The sequence below is a fragment of the Cynocephalus volans genome, chromosome 7 (genome assembly GCF_027409185.1).
Source record: "Cynocephalus volans isolate mCynVol1 chromosome 7, mCynVol1.pri, whole genome shotgun sequence".
Taxonomy (NCBI): Eukaryota; Metazoa; Chordata; class Mammalia; order Dermoptera; family Cynocephalidae; genus Cynocephalus; species Cynocephalus volans.
Window position 1 is genome coordinate 2273767 of NC_084466.1, and position 16753 is coordinate 2290519.

Below are 16753 nucleotides of genomic sequence, written 5' to 3' on the forward strand. Positions count from 1 at the left end.
AGCATATCAGGCTAAGATGAATGAAAGTGTAATATTCCCTGGGGCTTTTGGATTAAATGCAGACTTAATAATTACTCTAATTACTTCTGTTGTGATTCTACCTTTGAATCTACATCAAACAAACATATAGCAATGATTACACTTTCATTTAATTCACTAGGTCTAGGAAAACTGAGTAGCATTATTTCCTTCATGTGCACTTTGTCCATAAAGCGAGGCCAGAAATAAACTTTGTTTTTATTTAGTTGTAAACACATATTCAGCACCTAATGATGCAATTCCTTTTACACATAGTTTTAGTGCATTGACTATTCTGAAAGCTGTAGTAACGCCGTCTGCCTTGGAGTTTATAATACAGCCCATAGATCCACAGGCAACAAGATGGGAAATTTCCCATGATTCAGCATTCCCTGTGCCCTGCGCACCAGGGCATGACAGCTGATACACCCCTTGTGGGCTTGCACACTTTGAGAGATTTCTTCTAGAAAATAGCTTAAGGTTCTTCACCAGGGCCAAAAAATGAGGGATGTATGTGTGTATGAGTAAGAACCAAAAGGTAACAAGACACCCTGAACCTCCTTCCACTCCCAAATATCTCCTCCGTTCACCCTGCCATGGCATCTAAAATGGTTGTCCCTGTGTCTAAAATGGATGCCGCTGTGTCTAAAATTGTTGCCACTGGGTCTAAACTGGATGTCACTGGGTCTAAAATGGATGTCACTGGGTCTAAAATGGTTGCTGCTGGGTCTAAAATGGATGCCACTGGGTCTAAAATGGATGCCGCTTTGTCTAAAATGGTTGCCACTGGGTCTAAAATGGATGTCACTGGGTCTAAAATGGATGCCGCTGTGTCTAAAATGGATGCCCCTGTGTCTAAAATGGATGCCACTGGGTCTAAAATGGATGCCACTGGGTCTAAAATGGATGCCGCTAGGTCTAAAATGGTAGCCACTGGGTCTAAAATGGATGCCGCTGTATCTAAAATGGTTGCCACTGAGTCTAAAATGGATGTCACTGGGTCTAAAATGGATGTCGCTGTGTCTAAAATGGATGTCACTGGGTGTAAAATGGATGCCACTGGGTCTAAAATGGATGCCACTGGGTCTAAAATGGATGCCGCTGGGTCTAAAATGGTTGCCGCTGGGTCTAAAATGGATGCCGCTGGGTCTAAAATGGTTGCCGCTGAGTCTAAAATGGATGTCGCTGTCTCTAAAATGGATGCCCCTGTGTCTAAAATGGATGTCACTGGGTGTAAAATGGATGTCACTGGGTGTAAAATGGATGTCACTGGGTCTAAAATGGATGCCACTGGGTCTAAAATGGTTGCCACTGGGTCTAAAATGGATGTCACTGGGTCTAAAATGGATGCCCCTGTGTCTAAAATGGATGCCACTGGGTCTAAAATGGATGCCACTGGGTCTAAAATGGATGCCCCTGTGTCTAAAATGGATGCCCCTGTGTCTAAAATGGATGTCACTGGGTGTAAAATGGATGTCACTGGGTCTAAAATGGATGCCACTGGGTCTAAAATGGTTGCCACTGGGTCTAAAATGGATGTCACTGGGTCTAAAATGGATGCCCCTGTGTCTAAAATGGATGCCACTGGGTCTAAAATGGATGCCACTGGGTCTAAAATGGATGCCCCTGTGTCTAAAATGGATGCCCCTGTGTCTAAAATGGATGTCACTGGGTCTAAAATGGATGCTGCTCTGTCTAAAATGGTTGCCACTGGGTCTAAAATGGATGTCACTGTGTCTAAAATGGTTGCCACTGGGTCTAAAATGGATGTCACTGTGTCTAAAATGGATGTCACTGGGTGTAAAATGGATGCCACTGGGTCTAAAATGGATGCCCCTGTGTCTAAAATGGATGCCACTGGGTCTAAAATGGATGTCACTGTGTCTAAAATGGTTGCCACTGGGTCTAAAAAGGGCCTTCGTAGATTGCTGGTATAAACATTATGGGCAGGCTGGTCCTTTAAGCCAAGTTTCTTCATCAGTAACTGAGAGTGATGAAAGCACCCACTTCAAAAACTTGTGGTAACAATTAAGGGAGAGAATGTGGTATTTCCCACTTTCTAAATTGTTTTGAATAACAAAGGTACTTGTATTAGTCCATGTGTGCTGCTTATAACAAAATACATGGAACTGGGTATTTTACGGGGGGGGGGGGGGGGGGGGGGGGGGAGGGAAAGAGGGGGGAGGGAGAGGGAGAGAGAGAGAGAGAGAGAGAGAGAGAGAGAATCTCCTCTCCTTTTAAAGCCCTCAGAACCACGCCCCTGACCACCATTATTAACCCATTCACTGCTGTGTGGTCCTACAACCCAATCACCTCTGCAAGGCTCCACCTTCCAGTTACCATAATAGGATTCCCACCCTCTTAACAGTCGCAGGGGAGAAGGCTAAGTTTCTAATACATAAAACTTGGGAGACATAATTCAAGTTTCAGTGAGTTTTGGGGGAACATAATTCAATGCACTAGATTGAGAATCTGTACATTTAACAAGCAACACAGAACAATTCTATGATCAAGACCATAATAGAGAAGTGGGGTGCTTGCCACATCAGCCTCTCAAAAGGTAGAACAAGGGGCTTATTAAAGTGAATATACACTTGGGACCCCACTAGTACCCGTAAACCACACACAGGGAGCTCGGTAAGCTAACCATTTATCTCCCTGTGCGGAACATACCCCGAGGGCATGGACTCAGGCTAGGCTGCATTTCTTTTCCAATGTAATTTTTGTATGTCAAAGAAAAGATGAGTTTGGAGATAAGTAAAGAACTGGGAAACCATCACCACAACGTACGCCATAAACCTACTTATCACCTCCAAGAGCTCCCCCCTGCTCTCTTATTTATTATTATTATTATTACTATTGTGGTAAGAACACTTAACATAAGATCTACCTTCTTAGCAGAGTTTTAAATATGCATTTCAGTATCATTAACCATAGGCACTATGCTGTACAGTGGATCTATGGGATTTCTATTTCTCGTATAACTGAAACTTTGCACTCTTTAATTTCTCCCCACTTCCCCTGACCCTCAGCCCCTGGTAACCACCATGCCATTCTCTGTGTCAAGTCTGACTGTTTTATATTTATTGTATAAGTGGTATCATATAATATTTGTCCTACATCTAGCTTATTTCACTTAGCATAATATCCTCCAGGTTCATCCATATTGTTGCAAATGACAGGATTTCCTTCTTACTTAAAGCTAAATAGCATTCCATTGTGTACATATGCCACGTTTTCTTTATCCAGTCATCTGTTGATGGACACTTAGGCTGTTTACATATCTTGGCTGTGGTGAATAAAAACTGCTATGAACATGGGGGTGCAGATGTCTCTTCGAGACCCTGATTTCAATTCCTTTGATATATACCCAAAAGTGAGATTGCTGAATCATACGATGGTCCTATTTTTAATTTTTTGAGGCACCTCCATAGTGTTTTCCATGATGGCTGTACTAATTTACATTCCATCAACAGTGTATAAGGGCTCCCTTTTCTCCGCATCGTCGCCAGCATTTGTGATCTTGTGTCTTTTTGATAACAGTTGTTCTTATAAGTGTAAGGTGATAGCTCATTGCATTTTTAAAAGATAAATATTGTACATATCTAAGATGTACATGTGATGTTTTGATATACATGCACATTGAGAAATAATTACTACGTGGAACTCTCAGTTTTATCAAGTTTTTCCGTGGTTTTCTGCTCTAATCTTTATTTTTCCTTCTTTCTGCTAGCTGTGGGCTTAGCTTGTTCTTTTCCTGATTCCTTGAGTGCAGTGGTAGCTTGCTCATCTGGGATCTGTTTGAATGAGGGTGTTTACTGCTGTAAGCGTCCCTCTCAGTACTTCGTCTGCCGTACCTCATGAATTCTGGGATGCGGTGGGTCTCTAAGTTCCAACGAAGGAAAGTAGCTAGAAAATGTCAGATAACGGGGTTGCCAGTGGAGGAGAGAGAGCAAGACAGGGATGGAAGCTGGAGCCCTGGGAGCATCAGGTGGGCCCTGATCTATGGCTGCGGCCACAGGGAAGGCAGACCATTCACTGGGAGGCAGGAAGTTCTGTGGACAAGCCTCCCTACCATGCCCGAATTCTACCACCTAGAGCCGAATGTTTAAGTCACCTGCCCGTGACCACCTGGAATTGTGATCCTCATGCAGGCTACAGGTTAGAGTCCCCTGGGAAACCATTACTGACACGTAGGTCTGGCCTCCATCCCAGAGGGCCTGGCTTCAGGGACCTGGGTCAGTCCCTGTATGTGATGCTTCTTCTGGGATTCCATGGGGTGGAGAATCCCAGCCCTGGCATCTCGACTGAATGCAAACTTTGAAGTCACTAACCGAGTTCGCAAGCTCTACCCACTCTGTGGGTGATCTGGTTCTATGTGGCTACTGATTTTTAGTTCCTACCCGTGTAGTTGTCCTTTTCTACTGAGACCACCCACAAAGCCAGTTCCCTTAGAAACAGAGCATGTCTGCCAACTTATTTCTGGGGAAAAGTGATGACGAACCTCCAGATGGTTTTGTGATAAAACAGAGGCTGGAGCAACAGTCTCAGCCACCCAGGGTCGAGGGCAAGCCTGAAGCTCCTCAGCTCAGGTTGGGGCTGCTAGAAGGAGTCAAAGGACTGTAATGGATGGAGATTTCTCCTGCTGCATTTCTTTGTGAATTTATCATTTCTGTGCAAAATATTTCCTGCTCTTTCATAGGTTGAATTGATTCTTATGTTGAAGTTAAAAGCCCCAGCACCTCAGAATGTGAACTTATTTGGAAATAGGTCCTTGCAGATATAATTAGTTAAGATGAGGTTGTACTGGGTAGTGTGGCCCAAATCCAATTTGACTATGTCCTTACAAAAGGAAAAAGTCTGGGCCCAGACACCATGCAGGGAGAATAGCAGAAGACAGCAGAAACTGGGATAACGCTCTGCAAGCCAAGGGCATCGCAATTGCCAGCCAACCACGAGAAGCTGGGACAGGGGCTGGAGCAGACCCTCCTTCATGTTTTTAGAAGGAAGCAACCCTATGGCCCCTCGTTCTCAGACTTCCAGCCTCTAGAATCACGAGAGGATGCTTTTCTGCTGTTGAAACTGCCCGGTCTGCAGTAACAGGTTTTGGCAGCCCCAGCAAATTCATCCAGTTTCACCCACTCCCCATTTTTCTTTCCTTTTTAAAAGTTCTTCACATCTCTCTTCTTTGACCAAAACGAAAGTGTAGGGAGACTGACGTGGTGGCTATACACACAGAGCAGCTTGGCCGTCTAGTTGAAACGTAAAATGGTTCCACAGGATGTGTTTTTGGTAGGGATATGAAGAGAAATAGCTGGCTTGAGGATGTGTTTTCTTGCCAGTTAGTTATTCTGGGTACATGTAGGAATAGCCAGGTAACAGCTGCATGGCAGGTGGAGGAAAACTAGCTGTGCGTCAGACCTGTGCCAGGACATGTGTGTGTGTGTGCATGTGTGTGTGTGTATGTCTATGTGCTTATGCATGCACACATGTGCGTCACCTAGATTGATAGATCATATGTATGGTATAAATCAGCATGTGCCATATATGCCACTCAACACCGTTATTAAATCCTAACCATACCCCTGTAACTAAGCTATTACTATGTCCTCATCTTACCGATGAGTAAAACACAGTCAGAAATTAAGTAACTTTGCCAGGTACCACTGGCAGAATTAAGCAGTAGAAGAAATCAAAGTAAGAGACTTGGTCATTTCTCCTCTGTCAAGGGCTTGGTGAGGCTATAGAGCGTGTGTTGCGAGTGCGGCAAGCTTGGAGCTCAGAGTTGGCCTGGCCATGTGGCAACAAGGATGCTGACCTGGCTGCTGGCTTGGACCACCCATTCCTCAGGCTCCCTCTGAGCTATTGATGGTGTCCCTGCAGCTCTGGCACCATGGAGTGCTTGGAAAACCCCACAAGAACACTGATCCGAATGCAGGCTGAATGAGGGTTCTGCAGATGAATGGGTGAGACTTCCCCGGGCAGTGGCTTAGGGCCACGATTCAGCTCCTGTGGATTTACATCTCCCCTTCCGCTCCATTCTGTTCCTCTCCACCCCATTCCATCCTAACCAGTCCACTCCACTCCTGTGCACTCCATTCCACCTCATTGCATCCCTCTCCACTCCATTCCGTTCCCATGCACTCCCTTCCTGCCCACTCTTAGCATCATGGTGGCTGTGTCTGACCCTTTCTACTCATGCTTCTGCAGGGTGTTTATTTTGCATACCTGCTTTTTCTACCTGAACAGTGGTCTTCATGAGCTTCCATAGCACATGGGAGAGTCCTTGAGAGGTGGAACTGCATGCCAGGAGGGTACAGAACAGCTGGCCTCATCCCTCCTGCACTGCCCACTGGCATACGGCCTCCAGGCTCATGATGTTGGCACTGGGAATTGGTTGGTGATCAGACATGTGTGTTAGCATAGGAAATCACACAGAAAATTCACAGATCCATACCTAAGGCATTTTACTGTAAAACATATGCATATCTTGATGTAGGGCCAATGTCTTTTCCTGGAGTTTAGGACTGCTGTCTGGCTTGCAACCATCCATGAAGCATCTTCTAAGTTTCCATAAAGTGAAACAATGAACTGAAAACCATCTGTGAAACAACTGGAATGCAGAGTCTTAGGTTTCAATGATTTTCCTCAATAATTTACACTGTTCTCACTCACAGGTAATTCTGTTTTTAAAAGCAACTTTCTTTTATCTAGTTTTTCCAAAATACTCAATTTAGTTTTCATAGAGATAAATAATTCTCTTTTCTTGTACTCATATTTCAGCAGCTCACATAATATTTACTTAGATTACAAAATTACATCCGCAATTGCAAGTGGCATAAAAAAAAGCATCGGAGCAAACACAGACGCATCTGATGGGAACTGGAGTGTGTCCATATTCTTCACTGAAGGACCAGGGAGTGTTTTTCTGGAAGGCTGGGGAAGACGAGGTGGGTTTGGAAGGTTGGCGCTGGCTGCTGACACTCCAGTGCTCTCCCCTCTCCTCTCCTTCTGTGTCCACGCTGTGCTTGTAGGATCCTGCCTGCCTTCAGTTCATCCCAAGGTGACAGTGGACAGCAGGCTGGTGGCTACTTCTCCTTAGTGCCATTGGAAGAATAAAGTCCCTGAAACATTCCGGATGTTTCCTAATTCTATTCATTCCTATTCATCCAGTCCTTCTCTGAATATTAACACTAGAACACAGTCAGCTCAGTTTAATTCCAGATGCAAATTACGTCACCAAGAATTCTTGCCATGGCCAAGCAGTATCTTTGACACGGGCCATTTTGGAGAAAGAACGCACGTCTTCACAAGAGCTTCTTGTATGTGATTTGGCAGGAAATGACCAAATCAAACTTGCAGGAATTGAGTGAACTGGAAATAAAGTACCAAGAGGGTCTCAAAGCACTGGCAAGTCCACAGGCTGAAGTATGCTGTCCCCACCCACAGGCACGCTAATCTGAGGGTGAACACACAGGCCCCGTCTCTCCTTTTTCTCTTTCTTTTTATTTTATTGTAGTAAAATATACATAATGTAAAATTTGCCATTTTAAGCATTTTTAAGCATACAATTCATAGCATTAATTACACTCACAATGCTGTGCACACATCACCACCATCGATTTCTAGAACTTTCCATCATCCCAAAGGGAACCCTGCACCCATTAAAGCAATAGCCCCCAGAGCCCCCATCTCCTTATTAGCTTTGGGTTTTGTTCAGCCAGCATAGATTTGCTGTTTTATATATCTTGATTTGACCACATATCTAACTAAGAAAAAAACGCTTCTTGTTTTGTATAAGTTAACACCCAAACACATTACCTTTACATTACCTGTGAGACTCGCATTATGCAATCAATAAACTCAGAAAAATAATCTACTCAGACTTATTGAAATCAAATATAAATGATCTGGTAAAAACAAAGTGGGAGTAATAGAGAACATAATTCACAGTTTAAAGAAATCACATCTTTTGCAAATTTAAATTTTGCATGTTGGATCTTTCCTAAAGCAAGACATATATCATTTCAAAACTTTTATATCCAGGAAAAATCATGGTCATTTTCCTCGTATAAAAGTACCACTCTTCATAACCAATAAGTGTATTGGACCAATTTCAGCTCAGCTAAATACACTGCCGTTCTAAATTCTATTTCAGTAGACTTCTTCAAACCATGCTACCCTTCATGCTAGCCCCACACTATTCATAACTGATTTATTTGGGGTTGGAGAAAATTCCTGCATAAACCCTCCACAAATATTAGAAACTTGAGACTATCAAATAAATATCAGTGAAAAAAATAAATGTTTCTGGATTTGCGCTAGCTGTTATCAAAACAATAAATAACAGAAGTGATAAATGTTTTAGATCTCGAGCATTAAGGATTTTAAAAATATTCACTATATGCCAATCTCCATAAGTGACATTTAATAAATGCAAACATCTTCAAAAGCAAATAAATACATTTAAACAAATAATTTATTCTAGCCTGCATACTGATTTTTCAAAATATTTCTGATGAAATAAAACCTCATTTCAAGGTGTATGTATTCCATCAGACTTTGAGCAGGAGAAGGGATACCCATGTCCTTTATCATGAGGAAGATACCAGGGGGCCATAATCCTAAAACGTGCACACTGCAACAACGGTTAGGTCTGAGAGGCGCTGAGAGTCGGCTCGGATGGTATGAGCAGAAAGCGTGGTTCCAGAGTATAATCCGACTGCTACACTGTGCTCTTTGCAAAAGGTTGTGAGGCCTTGGCCTAATAAGCATAATCTCATTACACTGCAAATAAAAGTTTCCTATTTATCTCCAGATTTCAAATGAATCTAATAAGGCTTATGATACAGTCACCCAATACCCTAATCATATTTCTGCCTATCTAAAAGCAATCAGTAATTGTGTTACAGCAGAACGTGCTGACAATACCTCTGACACAGAAAGGAGAATGGTAGCCCAGCTGTACTAATTAAATTAAATGCTAGGCTGATGGAATACATTTGCTGAAGCCGGGAGCATGGGCGCAGAATTAATAAGCATTACAGCTTAGAGCGGGAGATGATATCATAATGGATGCACGGTTTTGATGGTGAGAGCCTCATTCAGATTCAATGTACCATAATGTACAGATCTGACAGCTGCTTAGAGAGGGGCAGAGCCTTGGACAAATTGCACGGGAACTTTACCGTTTTTATGTTGCTGCCGAGCAACATAATATTTTGCATTGCCCTTGCAGCAGAAACCCACCCAGGCCATGCTCCTGGGGGCAGCTGAAGCCCTAGATTTCCTCCTTCCCGTTTCCTCTCCTGGTGCCACCGTGGCTCTGACCTCAACCCTCTCTCCGCTCACCGTGTCCACCCTTCTGCACTCACTCTCAGCTGAAAAATATTGATATGAAGACATCCCAGAGGTCTGGGAGAAGATCGTTTGAGGATAGATTTTCCTCCCAGGCATTTTCCTGATTCTTCTAGGAAAAAGAAAGGCCCACAGGAATCAGCCACATAGGGCAGGGGTCACTCTGTGCTGTGGCTGGGCCGGCTCGGAGGGACAGGGACCTGGGCTGCCTCCCCGCTGAGCCGCGGCCCAGCTCGCGATGCCCATGCTGCACAGTTGCTCGCTCATAAATTAGCTGCGCTATCTCACCGGCTGCAGTGCCGAGGCCACCGTGCCAGCCGGCCAGGGTTCATTATCATGAGAATTTGGACAGGATATTAAATTTACTAATCCTGAACTTTCCAGACTGACCCCTAACTGGGAACAGACAATGCTGATGTCTGCCAGTGGAACACTGTCTCTGTTTTCTTTCTCCCTTCCTTTTTCCTCCAACGGCCCACACGTGTCCCCATTCCTGCCGCCAGGTCCCCATCATGTGAAAACAGCTGCACACGCACCACCACCACCCGGCTCCTGCCCCCACCCCTCGCTCCCCACAGGGGATCACACAGCCACACCCCCACGACCACACAGGATTAGAAGTGGCAGGGTATCTATGCATCAGACATACGCCACCCATCCTAGGCAGACTGGATGAAACCACAGCAGCTGGTGGGCTTGTGGGGTGGACAGGGTGGAACGTAGGCCACTCCTCATGGTCCAGCCTTTATCACACAGTGGGCACACAGTGACAGGCCAGCACACGTGTCACAATTACACTCCATCCTATGTACACATGCTCACCCCACGCATGTGCGCACACAAGCATGCCTCATACACAAGTACTCCCCTACACACATGCCCCCATCCACACAATGCACACACAAACACATGCACACCCACCCACACATGCACATATATGCACACCCACGTGTGCACCCACATTGCACACATGCACACGTGTATGTGTGCAATGACACGCACACCCATGTGCACATGAGCACGCATCCTCGGCCCCACTGTCAGTGTGGTACTGGGCATCCCCACCTGAGTCACTCAAAATTCACCCCAGGGATGTGTGGCTTTTCGCCCTGATTCCACCTGTTAAAAACTTTGGAGCGACCAGCGCACGCAGGCTCTGTGTTCTCACTGCCCCTCACAAGTCAGACACTGCACATATGCTGTGATGGCAACTGTTACTCTTTGTTTATTCCCTCCATAAATACACTCAGTGCTACATCAGACCCCGGGAGTATTTTTAGAAAGTTTCGGGTATCACAGCAGAATTCAGCATCTTGCTCATTCATAAGCTTTCTGTGCTTCAGAAAAACAAAACATGCCGCAGATTTGCACTGCCAATCTGCCAGTTTGATCTGTAAATAATTCAGCATTAAAATCTGGTCAGCTCTCCTACCTCCCCGAAAAACTCCTGCAAACACAGTGCCAATTAAGTTGCTGAAAACAGCAGATTTCCACTGATACTGTACAGATAAAGCTGACCATTAAATCGCAATTCAACATCCCGGGCAGTGGCGTGCTGACAGCCTCCAAAGCTTGTAATCTCATTTAACCCCCTCCTGTCAGGAGCAGCCCACCCCTTAGCATAATGCCACCAAATTAGACCTGACATGGCCACAACAGAAAGAAAAACCTCTTTAGCTTAAAAGTCAGGCCGCAGTGGGCAACCCTGACCTTCAGTGTCCCCTGCTCGGCCCACGCGGTTCTCCAGGGACCCCGGAGACATTTACGTGGCGAGAGGAGGAGAGAGTCGGCAGGGGAGGTGGGGTGGGGGCCCTGGCTATGAGGCACTTGGATTTCCCTGGGGGCAAATTACAGAGAATTTTCCTAGACAATGGAAGGAAATTTCACCTGGGCTTTTTCAAGTCTTTCTTTGGTGATAAAAGATGAACCCTGATGGTCTGTTCAAGCTGCTTTGGCTCAATATTCCCCTTTGCCCGCGGCGCCCTCTGACTCTGACGCCGGGGACGCCTCTGCTGGAGCACAGAGCCCCCTGCGTGCTGCAGGCGCCTGCATTTTAGATGAGACCAACCCAGCTGGTGGCGGAGTCTTCAAAGCCCGTGCTTGGAACTGGCATTGGCTGGAGCTGTTTTCATAAGGAAATCAGGCTGCCTCTGAGGTCCCTGACAAGCGCCCTAGACTCTGTCTCTTGCACCAGTTTCACCTGTTTTGTCAGGAGGGGTGCAAGAAAATGAAGTGAGCGCTGCGCTCCAGCCCAGGCTCTGGCAGGCTATGTTTACAACATTCACAGTCATTTCTCCAAATCGAGGCAGAGCTGCTCTCAGAGAACAAGCTGTGCCACATCTTGTGCCTTAGTGACAACTACAAACCCAGATTTTTAACTGAAATGATTTCCACGGATACTCAATTTCAAAGAAAATTTGTCCTTTAAAAAAAAAAAAAAACACCACAAAAAACAGTTGTTAACTTAGCGGAGATTCCTTCCCAAACATGAACTTACGTTTTTTTCTCCTGAACAAATAAAGATGCTTCAAGGTCACAAGTTACAGGGGTGTCATCTGTAAGTTTCTGCTCATGTTTCTAGTGCTTCTCTGGACCTTACAAAGACCAAGCACAATATGCCACACTCAAAAATTCTACCCGTCTCTTCCTCGTTTATTGCCTCCTCACCTGAATTTCATAAATAGATGGTGATTGCACAAATCAAACACTTCTAAAAGTCAAAGTAGAGTTTAAAGAGAGAGAGACAGAGGGACAAATTCTCCTTCTCTTGGAACCGCTGTCTCTTTAGGCAGCAGTTCAGCAAACATAAGGACGCCTTTTGAAAAGGAGAGAAAAGCCAAGACGACTGCCGGGGGAGGGGACCTGGGCATCCACGCAGTCGGTGGCTCAGCCTTGCAGGTGGCCTCCGCCCGACCCGGCTGGCCAGCCCTGTGGCCCGCGCCTCCTGAAACTCACCATTTATTCTCCCGGGGCCACGCAGCAGGAAGGAGCTTCAGTGCTTCTAGAAAATGCAGCCCTCCGTGTGGGGGTCCGTCACCTGCCGCAGGGGCCGGTGCACGGGTGCTCCGACCGACTCAAGTTCTGAAGTCACCTCATTTTCTTTCTCCTTGACTAAAGTTAGCTGGAACTGCCAGCAGAAGCCACCTCAGTGTTTATTGCGACTTCCCGGGGCTGTGGTGGAGAGCAGTCCTGGCCGCCCAAGCCTTCCTGCGATGGAGCGGTTTATTTAATTTGTCAGTATAATGGGAGCGGCTGAATGAGAGACAGAGAATGCAGTGTGGTATAAAAGAAACAAAGGCTAAAAGTACCACTATTTTGATTCCCTTTTTAAAATTACTTCCAAAGTGTGGTGTCCATTGTGAAGAATAGTGCTAACAGAGCACAGTGTCTTGGCAGTGTGCACAGAGCCCATTCACCCACCGCCAGGCCCGTCTGCACATTCAGAGGTAGAATGCACTTATAAATGATGTATTGGAAGGACTATAGAGCCTATTGTGCTCTCAGTGTAAACAAAAAGGCAGACAGGAGCTGAATGGCATGCGGGCAGCGAGGCCACGCTGGATCCAACCATTCCCCCAGCTCTGCAGAGGGAAAACCCCAATCAGCTGGGGTTCCATCAGAGTCCTTTGGAGGAAGATTTGGCTGAAGAGCACCCCCATTCTCTCCTCTTTGCCCGTCAACCCCCATTTGGGCCTGGAGGGATTTCCTGAAGGTTCATTCGGGAAGCACACACTGGGAATTCACCTGCCGCTCGTGCTCCTCGGTGCATGCTAAGCCTTCCAGCAATTTCTAGAATCTTCCTTGTAGAAGACACCAGTCTCCCCCATTGATAACAGTTTCCATAAGTTTCAGCAAACTCGATGATGACCTAGTATCCACGTGCTGAGGCCGACAGTGGGCTTCTGCAGCCCCCCAATTCAGCCCTTGGACAGGAGCAGGTGGCTTTGCTGTTACTGAGGTTGACCATGGTGGCACTGGTCAGTCTCCCAGACCCTGACACTCTCCACTTCTGAGTCCTGCAGGGGTTCTTCTGTGGGCAGTGTGTCTTACATTCCACTGACTGGTGGGCAATGCTTTTTGTTTAATTTTTCGTGTTAAGCAGCCAAGTATTTCTTTAGTAAAATGATTCTACCGCATTTACAAAAAAAGGTCTTGTGTTTATAAGCTGTAAACTTGTAGTTCCCTTGTTAATTAGAGGAAAAAGCACACTTCGAATATTGGTTTTCTTCTGGTAAAACATTTTTAGGCACTTAAGCAAACAGGGAGAAACAGTTTACTTTTTAACTGTGATTCTTACCCCATTGTTAGGAAACACAGAGACCCTGTCTCTCCAAATGGGTGTTGTGCCAGGATCCTCAGTGAAGCCTCCGTGGTCCCCATGCCCTGGACTGGCAGGTCCGGGGTCCTGGTCTGGCTGCAGTGGGACGTGTCCACCTTGCTGATTTGGTTTCTTCACCTGTAGAAATGAGCGTGACAAGAGCTGCCACTTGAATACTGGCAACAGTGGGGTGGAAGGAAACAAGTCAGTGTCCGAGCCAGGGCCTGAAGGCTGGGGTCAGCTCAGGGTGCCTGCCCTCCTGCGTGTGAGCGGCTCCCAGCTCCCCAGCTGTCCAGGGAGGAGCAAAGCCCATCTGGCTGTGTCTGATGGAGCACGGTGTGTGGCTGCTCACCTTCACTTTTAATCAGCATTCACTGAGGCCTCCCATGCCCGGCCACTCTCTGGGCACTGGTGACACGAGGGCAGACGAGACCCTTCAAGGGGGCATATATTCCTAGGGCTCAGCTCAAGTTTGGAAACTTCTAGTTTTTGTGAAAATTACTGCAATGGTGTCTGTATGACTAAAATGACTAGCTGACCAAGTCCACAGCATTGGCTTTATTTGGGAAACCAGAGTTCTGAGGGGTCACCTAGTTCAACATAATCACTTTACAGTGAGGGAAACTGAGTCCCAGAGAAGCCAGTAAGAGTCTTAGAAACAGGTTGGTCTAATATTTTCATTTTTCAGACAGAAAAATTGAGATTCAAAGAAATTTGACTTGCTCAAGGTGAGTTAGTAGACGAATCTCAGATCTCTTAAGCCACCCAGGTACTTTTAAAAATGTTAAATATAGTGGTCTGTGAAAAGCAGTAGTAAAAGGTATTAGTAGAATTACTTTTCCATAAACATCCATTATTGTATATGTGAGTTTTTGGTTTTGTACACAAGAGTCTCAGACCTTGAGTGTCACAGCCGACATGACAACATGCAGTTATCGATGATGCTGAGAAACCCTAGTTTGGGGAATCTTTCATGTCTGTGAGTTTCTCTTTATTGTAAAGAGTAACAGGTGCCATTTGCTAAGTGTTTTATGCTCCTGGTCACATGCCCAAGAGGTCTCGAGCTCCCCACCGAATTCTTCTGGGTAGTTCTCACCAGGACTGTTGATGGCAGTTCAGGCAACTGGGCTAACTTGCTGGCAAGGAGAATGGGGTTTGACCATTGAATTACTTTCTCACCCTCAAAAAGAGACTAATGTTCAAAGCCATCGTTGAGGTAACAGGCTCTGTGGTCCACGAGTCACACAGTTTCAACTTTTTTGGTTTAGTTGAGTAGTGATAGGTGGGTCAGACCAAGATTCTGCCAGCAGAGCACCAGCTGGGCATTAGGAAATGGTCCAGATATCACTTCAGGCTTGTGGGACCCGAGGGAAGCTATCTTACCTCCTGGTCTCCAAATTCTCCAGCCTTCATTTTGTTTTTTGCTCCGTTTGTTTGTTTTGGGGAGCTGGCCAGTACAGGGATCCGAACCTTTGACCTTGGTGTTACGCGGTGGCGCTCTAACCAACTGAGCTAACTGGCCAGCCCTTCTCCAACTCTCAATCAGCCACGGCAACTTACACACATCTACTTAAACACCCCTAACTTCCACGTTTCCTAGAGATAGAAAATGTCCCTGTAACACATTTGATCAGTGGAAACCTTAGTGCAGGTGAGTCAGAAGTGCGTGCTCCTTGTAGGCTCTCGGGAGGAAGGTTCTGTACTAATCCCAGGTGATTCCAGTCTGTACGTGCAGGGACAGTCACCAAAGGCTGCAATGCTTCATTCTGCACGATCCTCTTCCCCGACGTACTCCACAGTGTCCTAACCGTTTTCAAGTCTCTTATTCAATGACCACATGTCACAGTCCCCTCTGGCAGAGAGTGTTGGGAGCCTCCCCATTTCACTCTGGCTGTTCACTCATGTCATGTGAGAGTCTGAGTTTCTGTCACGGATGCACAGGAAGCAGAAGGTAGCTACTGTCACTCCGATTTTGAAAGCCCTTCAGGAGCCCAAACAGCATGATTGTTTCACACGGCATTTCTGAGTTTCCATCTTACATCGCTGGGTCCTGGTCTGTTTAGATTTTCAGACAAGGATTCTGCTTCCCCGGGAAAAGCAACCAAAGGAGGAGAGGCTCACATCGTTGGCGGGCACCGCCTGCCTCACGGTCACTGGATTAAACAGCAGACCCACTCAACAAAAGTCAGGTCTCCACTCTTTATTTTTTTTCCAGCTCCTTTCTCCTTTTTTAAAATATGCTTTAAAATTCTTTGCAGTCTTCCTTCCTAACTGCACGCCTCAGAAGCACTCTGTTCTGACCCTCTCCCGGCCGTCTCCATCAGTACTTCTTTATTAGGGGCCCTGGCACCCAGCCCTGGCACACACCGTGGGCAGAGCGCCCCCTCCCCAGCCGCCCCGACGCCGCAGCACCCCACTTTCTCCTTGGCCGCCTGTTCCTCATTCCTAGTCCTCCTCGTTTCTCTCCTCACTTTCCCCCCCAATTCTCCATTTCATTTTCATGTTTTCTCTCAACCTCCTAGAAATCAACTCCTCTCACTGACTCAGTAAACGTTACTGCCCGTGGCTCTGTCTGTCTGTGCCCAATGGGACGAGGCCTCAGGAGTGCACAGAGAGTGCAGGCATTGCCTACACACACGGAGCACGCGTGTGCCAGCAGGGTGTTCGTCTCTGCACGTGGAAGCCTCCAGACCTCCACGTGGAGAGTGGTCTCTAGCCCCATGTTATGAAGGGGGAAAAGTGACCTTAGACACACTAGCAAACTCTGAGCTGCTCTGAGTCTGGACTTTACCGTGTCCTCCTCATGATTAGTGGAGGGGGCTCCACGGAGACCTTTGTCCTCGGGCCCCAGCACTGCCTTGCACTGCCCCTCGGGGTCTGCCACATCACCTGTGATGTGGACAGCTCTGCCTGCTGCATGGGACGGTCGTGAGGGGCACTGAGCTGCAGGACAAGGAGCTGATCGGTACCCACAAGGGACCTGGGGGACATGAGCTTTCGGGTCTTCGCCGGTGTTGCCCACATCACCTGCAGAACAATGAGCTGACACTGTATCTGCTT